The sequence below is a fragment of the Elephas maximus genome, chromosome 16 (assembly GCF_024166365.1).
Source record: "Elephas maximus indicus isolate mEleMax1 chromosome 16, mEleMax1 primary haplotype, whole genome shotgun sequence".
In the NCBI taxonomy this organism is placed as follows: Eukaryota; Metazoa; Chordata; class Mammalia; order Proboscidea; family Elephantidae; genus Elephas; species Elephas maximus.
In genome coordinates this window covers 38669388-38690708 of record NC_064834.1, presented here as the reverse complement: position 1 = coordinate 38690708, position 21321 = coordinate 38669388, and the positions used below count along the sequence as shown (strand labels likewise).

The 21321-nt window shown below is 41.3% G+C and overlaps 1 pseudogene; it reads left to right on the top strand.

Annotated features, from left to right (window-relative positions):
* The first annotated feature begins 929 nt into the window (after positions 1-929).
* LOC126059993 (mediator of RNA polymerase II transcription subunit 6-like) lies at positions 930-20650 on the top strand (annotated as a pseudogene).
* Positions 20651-21321: the final 671 nt, after the last annotated feature.

Here is a 21321-nt window from a genome sequence, read left to right as displayed (position 1 = left end):
AGAGGCATGCTTTTTGGAACACTGCTTTTTCTACAGAAACCCTGGTGGTGTAGTGGTTAAGTGCTATGGCTGCTATCCAAAAGGTCAGCAGTTTGAATCCACCGGGTGCTCCTTGCAAACACTATGGGACAGTTCTGCTCTTTTCTGTAGGGTCTCTGATTCAGAATTGACTCAATGGCAATGAGTTTTTTTATGGGTGCTTTTTCTATTATTTCCTACTATGGTAATAATATAAATGAAATGTCTTCCAGAAATAAAGGCAAAGAGCCTCCAGCTCAGTGCTAAAGATGTTTGTAAAGCGTTCTGCAGGAATAGGATATTAGCAGCCTCATTGGCGATGATCATTTCAGAAGTGTTGCTGATACAGGTGGGTTTGCCGTCAGCAATCACGATGGAAATGGAGAATGTCTCCTCAAAGAAACAGAAAATGCAACGACTCAAATGATTAAAAGCATTTGCCACGATGACAGGATTTAGTCATTTGTGTTGCCTTTTTCTTATTTTAGACACCTAGCTTTGAATTAACTCCTCTAATAAGCAGCAGCAATTTGGACGGTAATGGGTTCCTTTGAATTTTTTTTTTTTAGAAGTATGTGCTGGAGGAGGCTCCTGAGTTCCGCTTCTCTAAATAAGCAACATATTCCTCACTGTCCTTTTGTCAAAGCAGCCACAGTGGTGGGGGAGGAGAGACACTTCAGAAACCGCTCAGAGCACTGTACCAACTGAAAAACTTCTCACAAGGCAACCGGCATCCTTCCCTCTCTCATCCTTTCAGTGAGGGAGGACTACGTGGTAGTCACTGTGCTAGGTACTGCAAAGACAGGGGAGAATAAGAACCGACCACCAGCCCCTAAGGAGCTCACCGGCTGGTGGAGGACACCTTGATGTAAGCAGGGAAATGCAATAAAAGGTGATAAGTGCAGTAATCGATGCATGAGCAAAGTGGTGTGGGTGGGAAAACCAATCAGATTGGAGAAGGCAGAGCAGGCTTCCTGGCAGGTAACATTCAGACTGTGTCTTAAAGGATGACTAGGAATCTACCAGGAGTCCCTGGGTGGCACATAGAGTTAAGCGCTTGCCTGCTAACCAAAAGTTTGGAGGTTCAAATCTACCCAGAGTTCCCTTGAAGAAAGGCCTGGTGATCTACTTCCAAAAAATCAGCCACTGAAAACCCTATGGAGCACAGTTCTACTCTGACACACGTGAGGTCACCATGAGTTGGAAATGACTTGAGGGCAACTGGCAGGAATCTACCATTCAGATAAATGATGAAGCATCAAGCCAAGGACATCATCTCAGCCTCATTTTTGGCTTTGCTTTATTATGAAGTCCTGTATGAACCACTTATGGGGATTCAGAGTTGCCTTCAAATGTATAGAATGACGTACATCTTTCTGAGGTCTTTGTAAGCTACTTCTAGAGCCAGAGATATTTTTTCTCAGATGTCGCCTAAGTAAGGTTGCTAGTCAGCTACTCCTGAGGCCATCGTAATTTGACTGAAAGAAAGGAGGGTGTGAAAATACCAGTAATAGCCTTGCCGTAACCAAGGTGACTTCACCCCCTTCCCCAAACTTAGGTTTGAAATTGAGAAACCCAGAGATGACCACAACCCTAGACCACTGTGTAAAAATGGGAAATGTCACTCAACAGGTCCTCCCCTGTGTTTAACCAGAATCATCAGTCTACAGATTTGGGAACTGAGTGACTTGACCATTTTGCACGTAAGCCACATGCATTGGTCCAAAGGAGACCAGTGAGCAACAATTCAATTTAGAGTTTACTGTACCCTCTAGTTTGGGAAGGAAATTGCTGGTAATCAATTGCAGCAAGCACACAGGCTCAGGGCCAGGAAGAGAAAAATCACTTTAATGGGCAAAGCAGATGTTGCTAAACTCTTTGCAAAAGTGAGATGGGCATGGAGCCAGACCTTGCATGAGAGATGCTGATCTGGTCTCCTGAATGAAGAAAAGAGAGACACTTCAAAAGCAGCGGGGCAGGGGGGGTGGGGGGTCCTACGAGGGAAACCAGAGGTCCACGTCCACCTTAGATTGAATAAAAAAGAAAATGCACCGAGTTGTTCACGTCTCCAGACCACCACAGTACTTAAAGCTGTTAACATCACATAAGCATTTTCTTCAAAGAAAAAAAACGAATCCAGAAAACTAGTTAAAATTGGTCTGTTGTAAGGAGAGTACAAGATATAGTGGACAGAACATGGACTTTGTCATCATACCTGGTTCTTTCCCCAAGAAGTTGTATGAACTTGGACAAAGTTCTTGATCTCGCTCAGTCTCAATTTCGTCAGCTGTGAAATGAGGACAATCTCATTTTACCCTAGGAGAGCAGTTGTAAGGATTAGTGATCATGTCTGTAAAGTACAGTAGAGATGGCACTTAAGCAGTAACATGTTTTCAGAGCCATGATGAAACTAGAGCCACCAGGACACAGAGAGAATTGGCTAATGACAGGTGAGGGGGTTGAGGATGCGTGCAGGTGTATGGATTTCTGCTCCAATACTCAATGGCTTTGCCACTGGCTCTCAGTGATAGGTTCCTTCATAGGTTACATGTTTCCTTGCGTGTTTACAGGGACAAAGTATCTGTTGAGCACAAAGACAGATTACCCAATAAGCAAGATACACACATGTGAAAAACAGGTGAAGTTGTGCACTACAGATTAGTACATACACCCAATTAAGCCCATGCGTATCTTGCTTACTGGTTAATCCATCCCTGGTCAAGCATAGGAGAGTTCAAAGAATACAATATCGAGGTTCAAAGAGGGTCACTGGGTACACTAAGGGGATTTTCATGAAGTAACTTCAAATGCACCCAGTACCCCAGTGCGGTCGAGTTAAATGCAAGCCTCCTAAAAACCAGTTTATTCTGTTTCCCCCAAATCAGAAATGTTCTCTACTCATCCCATTTCCACTCGTTCTTCTGGAGCCAACTAGAGTCTTGTCTCCTCCAAGAACCATCCCAGATTCCTCTAGACTTCATTGCGTCCACTTACCAGATATTCCCCAGGTTTATATCAGCGGCCTTAAATCCTTCTGGAACAAGACAGGCTCTACATTAAATTCATTCATTAAAAACTTTAAATGTTACTTGCTTAATTCTTTGGCCTGTAATCCATTGCTCTTTACCTGAATCATGGGGATCTCCCGCAAGTATTTTGTAACTTCCTGAGGTTCAGATATTGATCATGAACTGGTTAAAAACTCCAAACCAGGAGACAAAAAGATCAGAGGGCTTTGTTACTTGACTAGCTGTGTGAACTTGAGCCAAGTTACCTACCCTTCCTAAGCCTTAGTTCCCTCATCTGTAAATTAGAGATAATGATAGTGCCTGCCTCCTAGGACTTGTGTGAGGATTACGTGAGATCAGTCGTATAAAGTGCTTAGTACCACTATGTTAGCTGGGTAGTAACAGTCATTCTTCTAGAAGCTTCATCTCCCAGAGGGGCTAGCTCATGCCTAAGCACTTAGAATGTCAAATTGCATTAACACCCCTTGAGATTTCCAAACCTCAGGCCATTTCCATAGAGTGGCCACTCTCCAGAAAACTTTCTTTATGGAGCTAGATGCTATGTTTGCAAGTTGCCATCAGCTTTAGAAAGTTTCTGATAAATAAGCAAAGCTGTGAGAGACTTTGGCGGTGAGTTTCTGTGGGCTGGTGAGAGGAGGATGTTTACCAAAGCGCAAAGGCCAGGTCCTGAGCAGAGAACATTTTGGCCCAGTTAGATCCCAGAGAAAGCATTTTTGCCAAGCACAGACTCCATTCTCAGGTCCTGAAGTCAGCATTACAAACTAAACAAACCTTCCCGGGTTCACATTTGTTTACTTTTGGCAAAATGCAACTTCCTGTTTGAAAGGAAAGGGGCAGTAAAGCTTTCTATAGCCTTCTTGGACATAAAGTCTCTCCTTGAAACAATTGATTTGCTAAGCATAAATGAATCAAACATATACAATGGGGATCTCTCTTCCCCTCAAAATGTTCACATTTTAATAGGGAAAATGCTCAACAAAACCAAAACAAATACGTTTTCAACCGTTGGCCCATGAGGATTGTTTAGGCCATTTTTTTCTCCTGAGAACAAGAAAAACATACATCAGGAGGGAGCCAAGTTACATGTGCTGTGTCAGAGAAGTCGCTTCGACACACTTGGGGGGTTGAGATTTCGGTGACACAGAAAGTCAGAAAGTTAAAGTTCCCACAGCCACGCAAACCACAATCTCCAACACAAATACAGAATAACTGGGTCTTTCATTATATGACTATGCTCCCCAGCCACACCCTTCAGGGTCCTGAAAATCTTTTGGATAGCCTTATGCCCTGCACCCAGGTTTGAAAACTGACTGACCACTACCCGCTGCACATGTACACACGCACACACACACACAAATCCACCATAAGCATTTTGCATTGATCCTAGATAATTTATGCTGTGAGTATGTATGGGGTGAAGAGGCAGGTGTGAAAGAAGTTGCTGTTATTATTTTTTTGGCCATCAAGCAAAGCTAGCATAAAAGGTAGAACTTAACTTTGAGCTTATTTGTAAGCCAAGTGGTCTTTTAAAATCTTGGATCTTTATGTCATAAAATATTGAATTTGTAAAGGACCTTAGACATCATCTGGTCAACCCCTCTCTACCCATCCATACACACACATTTATACATAAATAATATAAATGAATGGTGCCCTGGTGGTGCAATGGTTAAGCACTCAGCTGCTAACCGAAAGGTTGGCGGTTCAAACCAACCAGCCGCTCCCTGGGAGAAAGATATGATAATCAGCTTCTGTAAAGATTACAGCCTTGGAAACTCTACGGGGCAGTTTTACTCTGTCCTACAGGGTCACTGTGAGTCAGAATCAACTCGATGGCAATGATTTTTTTTCTGTTGTTATTTTGGAATATAGTGGAGGAGTACAGTAGTCTGGAGAAGCTTACTCCCTAGGTTGTAAACTTCTTGCTTCTTAGGGCCAGAACTATTTTGCTTATCCTTTCATTCTCTAATACAGTGCCATGAACACAGTAAGGACTCTGCAAAAAAGTATTGAATAAACAAGTTAAAGGGACACTATCTGTTGCAAAGTTAGGATTAGCATGCAGGACTGCTGACACTCAGTCCTGAGTGCTTCCTACAGTGTTTCCATCAGATTACAAGCTCCTTGGAAGCCAAAGAAGCAATTTACAGTTCTTTTTAACCACCATACCCTAGGCATTGAACAGTCCAAGCATTCCATAAAAACATTTTGAATGAGTAAGGGAATTCATGAATGAGTGAGTAAAGGAAAACAATTACATAAACGAGATAACAAAATATCTTTCTTGAGTGATTTTCATATTATCCTGTTTCAAAGGGGAAATTCTTCTTATCTTTAGAGTTCTGGGTTTAAAGGGAAGTCAATTTGTGCATATTTCATACACTCCTTTGGTCCTCCCCTTTTGGTGTCTAACTGGACAATTATAAAATCAGAGAGGCAACTATGCCAGGCAATACCCTCTCCCCCAGTACTGTCAGTTCTCTTTCCACACACCAAAGCTAACCAAGTCCATCACCTACTTAAATTTTTCATGAAAACGGGTCCATCTTGGCCCATGGTTCTTACCTCTGGCTCTAACCTACCTTCCATCTTACCTGCAGCCTCCCTACCAAGTGAGCATCCCCCAGTTTTTGGACCTAAGAATCTTTCATGACTTTATGCTCAGAGGCCTGTCTGGAATATTCTTCACTATCACAATGATTACCATAACCACAACCATCACCACTACTACCATCATCATTATAACTACCACCACCTATCACCACTAGCACCATCCCCACCCCCTTCACCACCATAACTACCCCATTACCACCACTATCACCACCCCCACTCCACCAGCACCGTTACCACACCTCCTATCATCCCCCTTAAACTTGAAAAAAAAATCTTCTTCCTCCTTAAGAGCCAGCTCAAATGGAACTTTCTAAATCCCTCCAGACTTGGTGCTGTAGCCCCTGTCTGAGTTCCAACAGTCGCTTGTTCCCAACTACATTACTGCATCTAGCCCCGTGCATTATTTCATTGCATATTCTTTCTAGTAGCTCCTATCTTCTCTTGGACCTCAGATCCCTGGCTGAAAGGAAATCTTTAGGAAGCATCTGACCACAGATCTCAAAGCAAAGAGGGTTAAGAAGAAGGGTGAGAATTAGTGGCACAGAAAGCAGGGTGCGGGTGCTTCTCCCCAAGGTAAGGCCAGGCAACTTCAAGAGCTACTGATCTTGCCCCTCAGCAAAGCTGTAGTATGGCTGCTTGTATAGCCTCCTTCTTCCATCTTTCTAGGTTTCTCGCCTTCATTCAAACTGTTATCGAACAAATTCACAGGCACTACTTGCTCAGTACCAAGATCACAGACACACTGGGGAGATAAAAAATTAGCCAGGCTACTCTCATACAAGACTAGAGTTGTGAAGGCGTACGGGAAGGGAGTTAAGGGAACAGGGAAGACTCCCAGAGGAAATGAGATTTAGGCTGAGATCTGAAAGCTAAGTAGGGACTGGCCAGGTAAAGAGAGAGGAGAGGAATGGTCCATGTTGAGGAAACAGATATTTTTGGGTTTTGAACATACCAACTTGCTCTCATCCACCCTTTGCACTTTCAGTTCCCTCTTCTTGGAATGTTCTGTTCCCAGATCTTACATGGATGGCTTCTCGTCATTCAGATCTCAGCGCAGACATCACATCCACAGAGAAACCTTCCATAACTACCCAATCTGAAGGAGCCCAAGCATTCTTTCACATAGTGCTTCTTAAATATTACATGCATAAGAATAATGAGAGATCTTGTTAAAATGCAAGTTCTGATTCAGTAGGTCTGGGGTGTCTCACAGGTGATATGATCCTGGTTAAAAAAACATGTTGCCATAGAGTCAGTTCTGACCCATAGCAACCTTATACTCATAGTGATCCTGATACAGTTGGTTATATGACCCTGTCATTCAAAGAAGAGTCTGGAACAGAAGTATAAATCTGGCTTTGAGTAGTTCTAGCTGTAGCATATTGCCATGTCTGAATTTCTTCATAGTTCTAATCATTATATAAAATTATCTTGTTCATTATTTTTTTCTAGTCATTGTTCTCTCGTACACATCACCCACCCTCACTAGAGTTCCATACACGCAGGGATATTTTTTGCACCACTGCATCCCCAGGACTTGTCTTATAGCAATTGCATATCAACTATAAATGAATGGATGAATGAATAAATTAGTGATCATGAGAGTTTAGCTTTCTAGCCCAGGGCTACCGTTCTGTCCCACAACCTAGGCCTCCATGAGAGTTCATCAACCCTTTATGCCAAAGACCACTGTAAGAAATTGCTAGAACCCAGCTATGCCTTGACTGTGAATTAACATGTAACCAGAGTTTCACAGTGCCTTTCTCTTCTATTTCACCCCAGCAGTCATCATGACCTCGTCCCAGCCCTAAGAACACTCTGTGTTTTCCTGCTCAGCTTCCCACATAAGCCCTGGGTGTTTCCTTCAGTCACCCTCTCCACCAAAACCCTCACTCACCTGAACCCTGTTTCAGTGGATTTCTTAGATTCAGCACCATCTTTTTCTTAGTCTTTCTAAATTTTGGTGGGCCCTATGACCTACAGTGATTCATGCTCTTACAAGCTGCTCAAGGAGCCCTTCCAAACTGGGATTTAGCATACTTTCTAATTGTCCATTTTTTCAAGCCAGTTTTCTTTGTCTAAACATCCTCTTTTTTCTCCCTGACCAGAGTGAGGACAGGTCATCATTGCCAACAACTTATGGAGCATCACCTCAGGGTAAACTGCTGTGCCTGGTATGGGGACTTCTAGAGATCGGATGTGACCCCTGAAGACCAAAGGTCTCGTCACAGAAGGAAAGAGGGCAATACAAAGGAAGATAAATAGCATCTCAAGACAGGATGTATAAACCACTAAGTGGGCGCAACAGAACACAAATAGCCTATGAAAAAAAGGGATGGGCCCAAGAAGCTGCAGGAGGCGCTTACTTGACATCACTTTGCCCTCCTATTTCTCCCCTCTGGCTAGTCTTTCTGAATCTCTTTTACAGCTCCTCCTCTCCTCCTCTCTAAATGTTGACAGTCAGGGTTTAGCCATGGGCCTTTTTTCCTTCCATCTCTACTTTCTTGCTCTGGAAAATCTCAGCCATTTACATGACTTTAAATACCATCTCTATGCTGACAACTGCCAGATTTCTATCTCTATTCCAGACCCTTCTTTGAATGGCAGGGTCATATAACCAACTATTTGGTTAACATCACCACTTGAATGTCTTACAGATATCTAAAACTTAACATATCCCACACTGAAGTCTTGGGTTCTTGAGTTCCATCTCTTTCTCTCTCTTTCCCTCTCACTCTTTCACATACAGAGATGCGCACACAAACACATATACGTACACACACCAGCCCCATTTAAAAACTGTTTTTTACCCAGTCTTTCATTTAAATAGTTGTTCAGGGGAAAAAACAAAAACAAAAAAAAACCAAGGTAATTGTAATTCCTATCTTTTGCTTTCCCCTCATCCAATCTGAATCAATTAGTAATAAAGTTGGTAGGATACAATCAAAATTCAATGTACAGTGACTTAACCAAATAGAAGTTGGATTTTTTATCATATAAGAAGTTCAAAGATAGGCAGTCCAGGGTAGTACGGTAGCTCTGGAATGTCATCAGAGATCACATTCTGCTTCCTTAGCGGGCAATGTTATCCTTATGCTTACTGTCCTTTGCTCTCAAGATAACTGTTCCACCCCAAGATCTGCAATTCAGGCAAGAAGGGGATGAGCAAAGGCAAAAAGGCATTCTGCCGTTGAATCTACTTTCTTTTAAAAGGCTTTCCCAGAAGCATTCCCCAACAATTCCCTCTTACATTTCATTGGCCAGAACTGTATATCACATGATCATCCTCAGTTGCAAAGGAAGCTGGGAAATACAGATGGGGAAGGCGGTTGGGCATATTGTCATCCCCAAACAACATTTATATTACAAATTTTATATAATTTATATTGTATAGTATTGTATTAGTAAAGAAGAAGGGGACAATGGAAAATGAGAGCTCAATCTTTAGTGTCTGCCACCAAATTCATGAGCAAGCCCTATTATTCCCACATCCGAAATATAGCGTGAATTCATCCATTTCTATCCATCTACACTGTTGCCTGAGTCCCTGGGTAGTGCAAACAGTTAACACTCTCGGCTCCTAACTGAAATGTTGGAAGTTTGAGTCCACCCAGTGACATCTCAGAAGAAAGACCTGGTAATCTACTTCCAAAAAATCAGTCATCGAAAACCCTGTGGAGCACAGTTCTACTCTGTCACACATCGGGTCGCCATGAGTTGAAATCGACTTGATAGCAATAAGCTTTTCCATAGCCTCTTCCACCAATCTGCTGCAAAAGCCCTTTAAGTTGACTCCCCAATTGCTGGCTTCCAATCTGTTCTCCACCCTAAAGTCAGAGTGATCTTTTAAAAGCATTTCTCAGATCATGTAATTCTTCTGTTAAAAATTCTGTCACTTCCCTCTGCATGACGAATAAAATCCAAGCACCTATCGTAACCCACAGGCCCTATGTAATCTCATATCTGCCTGCCTCTCTAGCGTTCTTTCATTGCATTGCTTATTCATTCACTCATGCATTCATTCACTCGACAATATTCAATGAGTGCCTACTATGCTTGAAGCACTGTTTTAGGCACTAGGGATAAAATAGTGAACAAATCAGACAAAAAATCCTTCTTTGATGAAATTTACATTCTAGTGGAGGAAGACAAAAAATATATAAGGAAAATAGTATGGTGGTCATTAGTCATTCACTCTGTTCCAGCCTCACTGAGCCTCTTTCAGTTCCTCAGACTTTTCTAACTTAGGGCCGGCCCCCTCTGCCTAAAATGCTCTGCCCTCACCATTCCCACAGCCCTCCACTTATATCCTTTGTATGTCAGGTTAAGACTATTTCTCCAGAGAGATCTTCCCTGACTACCCATTCTATACTAGGGCCACCTTGGCGTTCTCTTTCACTTACCACATTTGAAATTGATAGATAGAGAGACAGACAGATAGATAGATAGATGGTGTGTGAATTTATATGTTTACTTGTTTAATGTAAGTCTCTCTCACTTAAGATTTACCTATGGAAGTGTAGATATCACATCTATTTGGCTCACCTGCTACACCTGTGTTAGTCCAGTGGTGCCTAGCTTATAGAGGCACTTCATAAATATTTGTTAATGGATGAATGAATCTGTGACTGAATAACGTGGGTATGAAATAGACCTTTGAAAGACAATATCAGGACTTTGATAAACAGAGAAAGGAAAAAAGCTTTCGTAGCAGAGAGAACTGTGTGGACAAAACCAGAGAGGTAGGGATTGGCTTGGCATGAGTAGTGGGCCATTAGCCATTTTTGCCTGGAATCACAGGAGACAATGATAGATAGATGGACTGGAGACAAGTGAGGGAAGGTCTCCAATGCTGGGCCTGAGTCTGGGCAGTGATAAAAATAAGCAAACGGAAAATGAGCAGACCTTCACAGGATAGAGCTGTATTCCTTTGGAAATATCCCCAGGTCTAACCCAAAGTCATTGGAACAAGCCACTCAGCACAAAGACTAGGAAGGTCCACATACTTGGGGTCACTCTTGGCATTCAAATTGCCTCTTCTCTGTTAACCAACTTAATATTCTAAAATTATTTTTTCTGATTGTAAAAGCAATTCGTGTTTAATATGTGTTTATTATAAAAAGTTTAGAAAGCACAGAACATTATAAAGGAGAAATTAAGTATCAGTACTGTGACCAGTCAAACAGGCTTTTCATTAACAAGGGAGCACCCTCACTCACGGCTCTGTGACTCTGCATGTTCTATAGAGGGGGGAGCAAATCCCAAGATGCCACATCAGCAGTTGGAGTAACCACAGGAAAATAAGGGCTAACTTTTGCTCCAACGAGCCCATGGTCATTTTACTCCATACCCAGAGTTTCTTCACTGTCAAAGAAGGAATTTTCTTATCAGTGGTATTTATCCATCAGAAAATATTTATGAAGTGGCTCTACATGCCAGGCACCACTGTACTAACACAAGGGCAACAGGTGAGCCAAAGAGATGTGGTATCTACACTACCATAGGTAAATCTTCAGTGAGAGATACTTACATTAAACAAGTAAACATATAAATTCACACACCATCTATCTTTCTATCTGTCTATCTATCATCTATCTATCTATCTATCTATCTATCTATCTATCTATCTATCTATCTATCTATCTATCTATCTATCTATCTATCTATCTATCTATCTATCTATCTATCTATCTAAAATGGCTTCATGGAGCCCTTTTAGTGGAAACAAGGGCTCAAGCTCCCCCAACTCTTCTCTAGGCAGCACAGACCTTCAATTACCTGTTATTCAATTATTCATATTCTTCAGTTATTCATATTGAGTTTTGGTGTAAGTTTTGTTTTTTGGATTTTTTTTTTTTTTTTTTTGGCTTGTTTTACTTTGAACAACAGATGGGGAGACTAAGACAAGATTCCAATTTATTTCTCCAGATACTAAAGTTACCTCCGACTGTAACTTTTGATGACAATTCAAACTCCCTTCTGACAGAAACCAATATAGTCACAAACCGGGTGTAACTGAAAACTGCTTTTCCTCTGAGCCTTGAGGAATTTTCCTAAAGGTTCTAAAGGTTTCAAGGCCTTCTAAATGAAGTAGCCTCCAAAGTGAAGCTACTTCAGTTAGAAATGCAAGACTCAGCCTGGGTAAATTCCATACAGCATGGAGCTTACGGACAGGCAGCCTGGGTCCAGTCCCCGAGTCAGTTGTTAGTCAAGTTACAAAACCTCTCTATACTTCAGTTTCCCATACAGTTAAAGTGAGGGTAACTGTAGCACTTACCTTAAAAAAGCTGTTGTGAAGAGTAAATGATATAAGCCACAAAAAGTCTCTCCCACAGTGCCTGGCACACAGGAAGCTCTCAATGATTGTCATCTTTGGGGGAGTTTTCCATCGAAGCACAAAGAGAATGCGTACAGATAAAGCAACATACGGAAAGCTTCCTTAGACAGTCTCAGCTTAGGCTGGAAAAAGACTATGCTAAGGGACATCATGAGGTGTCACTCCATTCAAAATTCAGCCAGACCAACTCCTGTAGTGGAACAAGAAGTGACACCCTGAGCCATGAGAAACCCCGAGGCTTAACTAACCAGTCATTTCCAGTATGCCACTTTACAGCAGTCTTAATTCTCTGCACTGCCTTTCAGCCAAAACATTTCCTCAAGGGTGGCAAGGTGTTACAGTAACAGCTCAGAAATCTATTCCTTCTCTCAGTTAATGGGCAGAAGATGGGTAGAGTTTCAGGGGTGTTTGAGGTAGACCTGTGAGGACACCTTCACAGATCCTCCCACCCCTATTGTCATCTCCCACCTTTTATATCCATGTGTTCCCCCTGCGTGGAAATCCTTTCCCAACTTTCTGCATGTAGCTAACTCTTGCTCTTCCTTCCTTTACTTATCAGGTGAAGCAAGGTATGCCTCCTCCCGGCTCCTAATGAACCCTGCATTTTTAGCACATTAAATTGAATGTATCTGTTTATATGTCTAAGGAGCCCTTGTGGCACCATGGTTAAGCGCTCAAATACTAAGCAAAAGGTCAGCATGTTTGAACCCACCAGCGGCTCTGTGGGAGAAAAGACCTGGCGACCTGCTCCTGTAAAGATTAAAAATTACAGCCTGGAAAACCCTATGGGGAAGTTGTATTCTGTCCTATAGGATTACAGGAGTCAGAATCGACTCAACAGCAAACAACAACAAAACTATATGTCTATCTACCAAAGTGGACGTTTCCTGAGGGCAGGAGCTACTGGTGTTTTATTCTTCTCTGTATCCACGACCCTTAGCACACTGGGTGACATATAATAAAATTAAGCACTCAAGAAATGTTTGTAAAGGAATCAAACCACAGCCAGGGAATCAGAGATGATAATGGGCAGTATGCACATTCTTAGCATGGTGGTAGCTATTATTAGCACTCAGGGAACTCTCCCAAGTTTGAATAATTATATTAAGCAGCTAACATTAAACCTTTGCTGTTCTAAGTACTTTACCTCGTTTAATCTTCACAACAACCCAATGAGTTAGGCGTTGTTACTGTCCCCATTTTACAGATGGGAAAATTGAGAGAAAGTAAGCAACTTTCCCAGGTTTGCAGCCCTAGTAAGTAGCAGAGCTGTGGTTTGACTCTGACTTCTGGGCCAAGTTCTGAACCAATAACTCCAACACTGGCTGCCAGCAGACAAGCAAATATCATAAAATGAAGGCAAGAGCTGCCCAGTGTTGCATACATAGAGGCAAAAATGAAGGCATAACCCCTCTATTAGAGAGCGAAAAAAGACTTGTCATCAGTCCAAATTGTCAGGGCATGCATAGCTGTTGTCAGGGAGAGGCATGTGGCATGAACCTCTACATATCTAAACCAAAAAAAAACCTAAACCCACTGCTGTCCCATAATGCTCAAGGCATTTTTACTAGTTAAGCTATTTTTTGGTTTTAAGGGGATTTCAGGGAATATTTTTGGTTTAAGATTTAAAGATTATGTGAGTAATAGATTCAGGGATTCATTAGCCTCCATAGCTCCAGAAAACCTGGCGTCCATTAGAATTTGAATTCTGCTCTGCATTCCCCACCCCCACCCCCCTTCGCTTGGGATTCCTCTATAGGATCCTTGATCAAAATGTTTGGTAGCCTGGCACCATCCAGTTCTTCTGGTCTCATGGCAAAGCAGACAGTTGTTCAAGAGGCAATTAGCCACACATTCCAATTCCTTTTATGGGAAAATTACTTTTGATATACTCGAGAATGCAAGATTTGAGTATGCCAAAAATTATCTGTATACCTCCTCAACTCGACTGTAATAATAAAAATAGCTAATATTTCTTGAGAATTTATTGTGTTTCAGACTCTATGTTAAGAGCTTTTTGCATATATATTATTTGTTTAAACCTCAAGATAAAACCCCGTGAGGTAGGTACAACTATGATCCCCATTTTATAAGGAAGGAAACTGAACCTCAACCAAAGTCACACAGCTGGTAAGTGGAGAAGGTGTGTTTTAAACTTGAGTGTGCTGAAGTCTACCCTAGTACTCTTAATCTAGAATCTTCTTCCACTGCTGCAAACTATTTACTGACTGTCCTATAAGAAAGAGGACAGTCAAGAGACTGACGTCAGATTAGGCAATCGTATCTGAGAGTTCCTACATCTTTGAGTCTACCCAGAAGGCTTTTTGTCTTATAAAATCTGCACCCACAACCTAAAGTGTGCAGAAGAGTGTGGGTCAAACCTCTCAGAAGCCTGTCTTAGAGTGGGAGAGGCTGCATTGCACTTTGTATCAACACTGCTCAGCCCACGATCAGTTCAGCCTGCTCCCCGACTGTGCATTCCGGACAAAGTCAAAAACTGCCTCCTGAAGTTGGGTGTTGTGTCAAGATGAAGAGTCACCAGATGTAAGATTCTTTCCTGGCACAGTTTTTTGGGTTTGGTTTGAGGGTTTTAGCTTGAGCATAGCAAAGCCATTGTAGAAAACGACTGTGCCAAGACAGGTGGCAGAGTTCTGAACCGTAAACAGCACTGCCTGTCATCTAGCGTCAGGCTATTGTTGTTGTGCGTTGTCAAGTCAATTCTGACTTATAGCGACCCTAGAGAATAGAGTAGAACTGACCGATAGGGTTTCCTAGGCTAAAATCATTATAGGAGCAGATCGCCAGATCTTTTCTTCCACGGAGCTGCTGGTGGGTTCAAACTGCCGACCTTTCCCTTAGCAGCCAAGCACTTAACCATTGGGCCACCAGGAAAATTTAGACCATTGAATAATTAACTGAAGTGCTGATAGGATGCACTGTCAGAAATGCCACCTGTTCTTTTCCTAGAAGAGAACAGTACAACAGTGGGTTCTTCTTACCAGTTGCTGATGAGTTCATTCTGACTCATGGTGACCCCATGTGTGTCAGAGTAGAAATGTGCTCCATAGGATTTTCAATGGCTGATTTTTCAGACCTAGATAGCCAGTCCTTTCTTCCATGGCACCTCTGGGTAGACTCGACCCTCCAACCTTTCAGTTAGCAGCTGAGCATGGTAACCATTTGCATCACCTAGGGACTCCTCCATGCTCTTCTTAGTGCAGTTATTATGTGCTAGGGCACTGTAACATGCACCGTCTCATTTAACCCTCACGACCAGCCTGTGAAGCAGATACAGATAAGAACACTGAGGTCTCAATGTCTGACACCTACTTAGTGCCAGGATTTCAACTCAAGCAGTCTGACACTAGTGCCCTTGCTCTTTACAATCATTCCATACCCTGTGAGAAAATGAGGTACCCAATGTCTAACCCTTCAACATACCCAAAGCAGCCATTTTCATTAAAGGCCCACAGCGTTCCCAGATGAAGGATATATTCTAATCGATTCCAGTTGTGAATTTGCCCTGCTTGCTGTGGTTCAGCTTTTACATTTTTTAAAGAAACTGTTTGCTGAAGGAAAACCCTGCAAACGGGATTGAATGTCACAGCAGTGGGTATCTGAGCTCAACTACTGGGGATTTCTTGGGTTGACAGTTCCTGGACCTCCATTTTGAACAGCTTCCAGAATGAGTGATCCTTTCCAGACTGGACATGCAATAATGAAGTGACCAGAGTGCAGAGAATTAACAGTAGAATACTTTAGTGTTTCCATGAGGGATTTTCTCCCTGACATCTCTCTGGAACTTTATGTTTTTCTGAATTCCAAATACCATGAAAAAATCAGTCAAGAAATTGGGGAAATGGAAAAAAGTATCATAATTTTCCTGCAAGAATTAAAGCTTAGCCATCAACATAGAGACATTGTTGGTATGAAGGAATCCACTGATACCAAGTAGAAAGCAAGAGCAGGAGCAGCTGACACGTGCAGTCAAAGGTTACAGCCAACATTTCCAGGAACTGGGACAGGAACATGTAGGAGAGAAACGCCCTGATTCAGTTAGTCAGTCTGGCTTATAGATGTTTTCACGTTATGTGTGTCTCTGGTCCCGTCTACTGCCAATGTTAAGCCATTTCTGGAAAAAAAAAAAAAAAAGAGAGAGAAAGAATGGTATTAACAAACTTAGATGCATACATACTTTATTAAAATCCTTTGAGTGGTATTCCAAAAAAAATTTAAAGTTTTGGAAGCAAAATAAGTCCTTAAATTGGCAACTTCAACATGTGATTCTGTGTTGGGCTGTTTACTTTGCTAGGAGATCCAAAGATGTTGTTAGGTGCTGTCCAGTCGGTTCCGACTCATAGCGACCCCATGCACAACAGAACAAAACAATGCACCCGTCCTGCACCATCTTCACAGTCATTGTTATGATTGAGCCAACTGTTGCAGCCTCTGTGTCAATCTATCTCGTTGTAGCTCTTCCTCTTTTTTGCTGACCCTCTACTTACCAAGCACAATGTCCTTCTTCAGGAACTGATCCCTCCTGTTAACATGTCCAAAGTACGTGAGACGAAGTTTTGCCACCCTTGTTTCCAAGGAGCAATCTGGCTGTACTTCTTTCAAGACAGATTTGTTTGTTCTCCTGGCAGTCCATGGCTTATCCAATATTCTCCACCAATACAATAATTCAAAGGCGTCAATTCTTCTTTGGTCCTCCTTATTCATTGTTCAGCTTTTGCATGCGTATGAGGCAATTGAAAATACCATAGCTAGGGTCAGGCACACCTTAGTTCTCAAAGTGATGTCTCTGCTTTTCGATACTTTAAAGAGGTTTTTTGAGGCAGATTGGCCCGATGCAATACGTTGTTTGATTTCCTGATGCTGCTTCCGTGGGCATTGACTGTGGGTCCAAGTAAAATAGAATCCTTGACAACTTCAATATTTTGCCTCTTATCATGATGTTGGTTATTGGTTCAGTTGTGAGAATTCTTATTTTTTTTTATGTTGAGATGAAATCCATACTGAAGGCTGTAGTCTTTGGTCTTCTTCAGTAACTGCTCAAGTCTTCTTCACTTACAGCAAGCAGCGTTGTGTCATCTGCATAGTGATGCCCCGTTCTTCTTCATATAGTCCAGTTTCTCGGATTTTTTGATCAGCATACAGATTGAACTAATATGGTGAAAGAATACCACCCAGATGCACACTTTTCCTGACTTTAAACCATGCAGTATCCCTTTGTTCTGTTCTAACAACTGCCCCTTGGTCCATGTACAGGTTTCACAAGAGCATGATTAAGTGTTCTGAAATTACCATTCTTCACAATGTTATCCATAATTTGTTATGATCCATGCAGTCTAATGCCTTTGCATAGCCAATAAAACACAGGTAAGCATCTTTCTGATATTCTCTGCTTTCATCCAGGATCCATCTGACATCAGCAATGAATTCCTCATTTCAGCATCTTCTAAATCTGACTTGAACTTCTGGCAGTTCCCTGTAGATGTACTGCTGCAACCACTATTGAATGATCTTCAGCAAAATTTTACTTGTGTGTGATATTACTAATATTGTTCAATAATTTCTGCAGTCTGTTGGATCATCTTTCTTTGAAACAGGCATAAATACGGATCTCTTCCAGTCAGTTGGCCAGGTAGCTGTCTTCCAAATTTCTAGACATAGACGAATGAGCACCTCCAGCGCTGCATTAATTCGTTGAAACATCTCAGTTGGTATTTCGTCAATTCCTCGAGCCTTGTTTTTCTCCATTCCCTTCAATGCAGCTTGGATTTCTTCCTTCAGTACCATCTGTTCTTGATCATATGCTACCTCCTGAAATGGTTGAATGTTGATCAATTCTTTTTGGTACGGTGACTCTGGGTATTCCTTTCATCTTCTTTTGATGCTTCTTGCATCATTCAATATTTTGCCCATAGATACCTTCACTACTGCAACTTGAGGCTTGAATTTTTTATTCAGTTCTTTCAGCTTGAGAAATGCTGAGTGTGTTCTTCCCTTTCGGTTTTCTAACTCCAGGTCTTTGCACATTTCTTTATAATAGCTTGTCTTCTCTTGGCACCCTTTGAAATCTTCAGTTCTTTTACTTCATCATTTCCTCCTTTTGCTTTACTACTCGACATTCAAGAGCAAGTTTCAAAGTCTTTCCTGACATCCTTTCGGTCTTTTCTTCCTTTCCTGTCTTTTAATGACCTCTTGCTTTCTTCATGGAAATCCCGGTGGTATAGTGATTAAGAGCTAGTGATTAAGAGGTTGGCAGTTCAAATCTACCAGGCGCTCCTTGGAAACTCTGTGGGGCAGTTCTACTCTGTCCTATATGGTCACTATGAGTTGGAATCGACTCGACGGCAATTGGTTTGGTTTGGTTTTGCTTTTGATTTCTTCATGTGTGATGTCCTTGATGTCATTCCACAAGTCATCATGTCTTCAGTCATTAGTGTTCAATGCATCAAATCTATTCCTGAGATGGTCTCTAAGTTCAGGTAGGATATACTCAATGTTATATTTTGGCTCTCATGGATTTGTTCTAATTTTCTTCAGCTTCATCTTTAACTTGCATATGAGCAATTGCTGGTCCATTCTGTAGTCAGTCCCTAGCCTTGTTCTGACTGAAAATATTGAGCTTCTCCATCTTCTCTTTCCTCAGATGTAGTCAATTTGACTCTTGTGTTTTCCATCTGGCAAGGTCCACATGTATAGACATCATTTATGTTTTTGGAAAAAGACATTTGCAATGAAGAAGTCATTGGTCTTGGAAAATTCTATCATGTGATCTCCAGCATAGTTTCTATCACCAAGGCCTTATTTTCCAACTGCTAATCCTTTGTTTCCAACTTTTGCATTACAATTACCAGTGATTATCAAGCATCTTGATTGCATGCTTGACCAATTTCAGACTGCAGAAATTTGTAAAAATCTTCAATTTCTTCATCTTTGGCATTAGTGGTTGGTGCATAAATTTGAATAATAGTCGGTGTCCTGGTCATCTAGTGCTGCTATAACAAATACCAGAAGTGAATGGCTTTAACAAAGAGAAGTTTATTCTCTCACAGTCCGATAGGATAGAAGTCCAAATTCAGGGTGCCAGCTCCAGGGAAGGCTTTCTCTCTCTGTCAGCTCTGGAGGAAGGTCCTTGTGACGCATCAGTCTTCCCTTGGTCTGGGAATATCTTAGTACAGGAATCTCAGGTCCAAAGGTCCCAGTGCTGCTTTCTTGGTGGTGTGAGGTCTCCATGTCTCTCTGCTTGCATCTCTCTTTTATGTCTCAAAAGAGATTGACTTAAGACACTCTGTAATCTTGTAGATCTCAGCAATATAACCACCACTAATCTGTCTCATTACATCATAGCAATAGGATTTACAACACAGAGAGAAATCACATCAGATGACAAAATGGTAGACAATCATACAATACTAGGAATCATGACCTAGCCCAGTTGACAGGTATTTTGGGGGGACACAACTCCATCCATGACAGTCGTATTAACTAGTCTTCCTTGTAGGTGCATGAATATTATTCTATCACTGACACCGTTGTATTTTAGAATAGATCTTGAAATGTTCTTTTTGACAACGAATGCGATGCCATTCCTCTTCAATTTGTCATTCCCAGCAGAGTAGACCATAATTTTGTCCAATTCAAAATGGCCAATATCAGTCTATTTCAGCTCACTACTGCTTAGGACATCAACCTTCTTGTGGTCTGTTTCATTTCCAAGTTGGAGAATTGGAAGATCCAATGCTATGTTATTCAGATACTGCCCAATAATGTTTGCTGGCATTTTCAAAGATTTGAATATTTTCTATAAGCTACCAAACTCAGTATCTCTTATTTATTAAACACATTTTTCTTATATTTCCTTAACGATAAGCAAGGACTATGAAGAACATTGAAAGTATTTTAAGAATAACTTAAGATTTAGGGAACTCCTGAGAATTCCTGGGAATTCTGATTTCTCATTGCTGAATCATAAATTTATCTGTTGGAAATTTAGAAGTCCTAGAATTCTTAAATTATATGGTTGGAGCAGAATACATGTTTTTACATGCTCAAGAGCTTTTTTTTTTTCTTTTTCTTTTTTTAGACTTTGGAAGCAACAACGGCCATCACCCACCCAAGTCATCTTGCTAACTGATTACTAACATGCCATTGCTGACATGATTTCTCAGACAGAAACTTGGAATCAGTTATGAACTCCAGAGTACACACTTTAGTGTTTGGAATTTAGTCAGCTTTTGACAAAGCAATCTATATCTGTCAATATCATCTATCCATAAGTTATTGGTGGTGCTTTACAGATCCATAAAAGCAAGATAAAGCCAAACATAAAATCGAAAGGAAAGGAGAACCAAGCTCAACTTTCCAGGAACAACAGGTGGGCCTTAACAAAATTTTCCACTCAAATTTGTGCAGCAAAGGTCTAGAGAAAAGCCTATCTCAGTGCCTCAGACAAAGAAGGAGTCAGAGCCTATACCACAAGCTGTAAAGTCAGAAGTGATGGAGACCCCAAAGAACATCCCACAGACAACGAGCACTAAGGGGCCCCTGAGAAACGGACAAGACTCCAGTGAATGCAGGATAAAAGGATAAAAGAGAATCTTGCAAGCCTCCTCTTTTCCCTTATTTGCATACCTCCTATTTGTGGCAGACTTTGAGCTCTAAAATATCTCGTCACAGCCCTCTTGTTTGTATGGAAAGTGCCTGTTTTTTAAGAAAAGGTACTAGTTCCATTATATGTTCTACATGAGTTTTTTTTATGCATCTTTGGTACCCTTTCCTCTGCTGGGCTTGGGCAGCCTGCACACTCACTTGTGTACCTGTATATAAAGGTAAAAAATAATAATAATAAAGATACAGGTCTATTCCAAAAAAAAAAATTTTGATGGCAACAATTTACCAAGTTAATTATTGTAGAAGGCTAGCGTCTGAGCACAGACATTTTGTCAAGGTTCCTCATTTATAAATGCACCCCACTCACAAAGCTATTTTAATGTTCTCCTTCATGCAGCTACTACACTAAAATTGGAACCTTTAAAAAATAGTCAAGTTATCTTTGTGCAAGGCCCCATGCCAATCTTTTCTCGATTCATTCAGTGTGAGTCTACGGGCTGTCAAAGCGAGGTCTTGTGCAGTTTCATTTCATTGTATTTCATTTTAATAAATTCAAGTTTTTCTCCAGAAATATTATAGTAGTGGCACTTTTTTTTAAGGCGCAAACAGCTGCCTTCACAAGACAATTCCCAATTACAGCAGCCAGCAGAGACTTATTTAGGCCCCAGGCTCTCCCCACCGAAAGTGATACACATAGAAGAT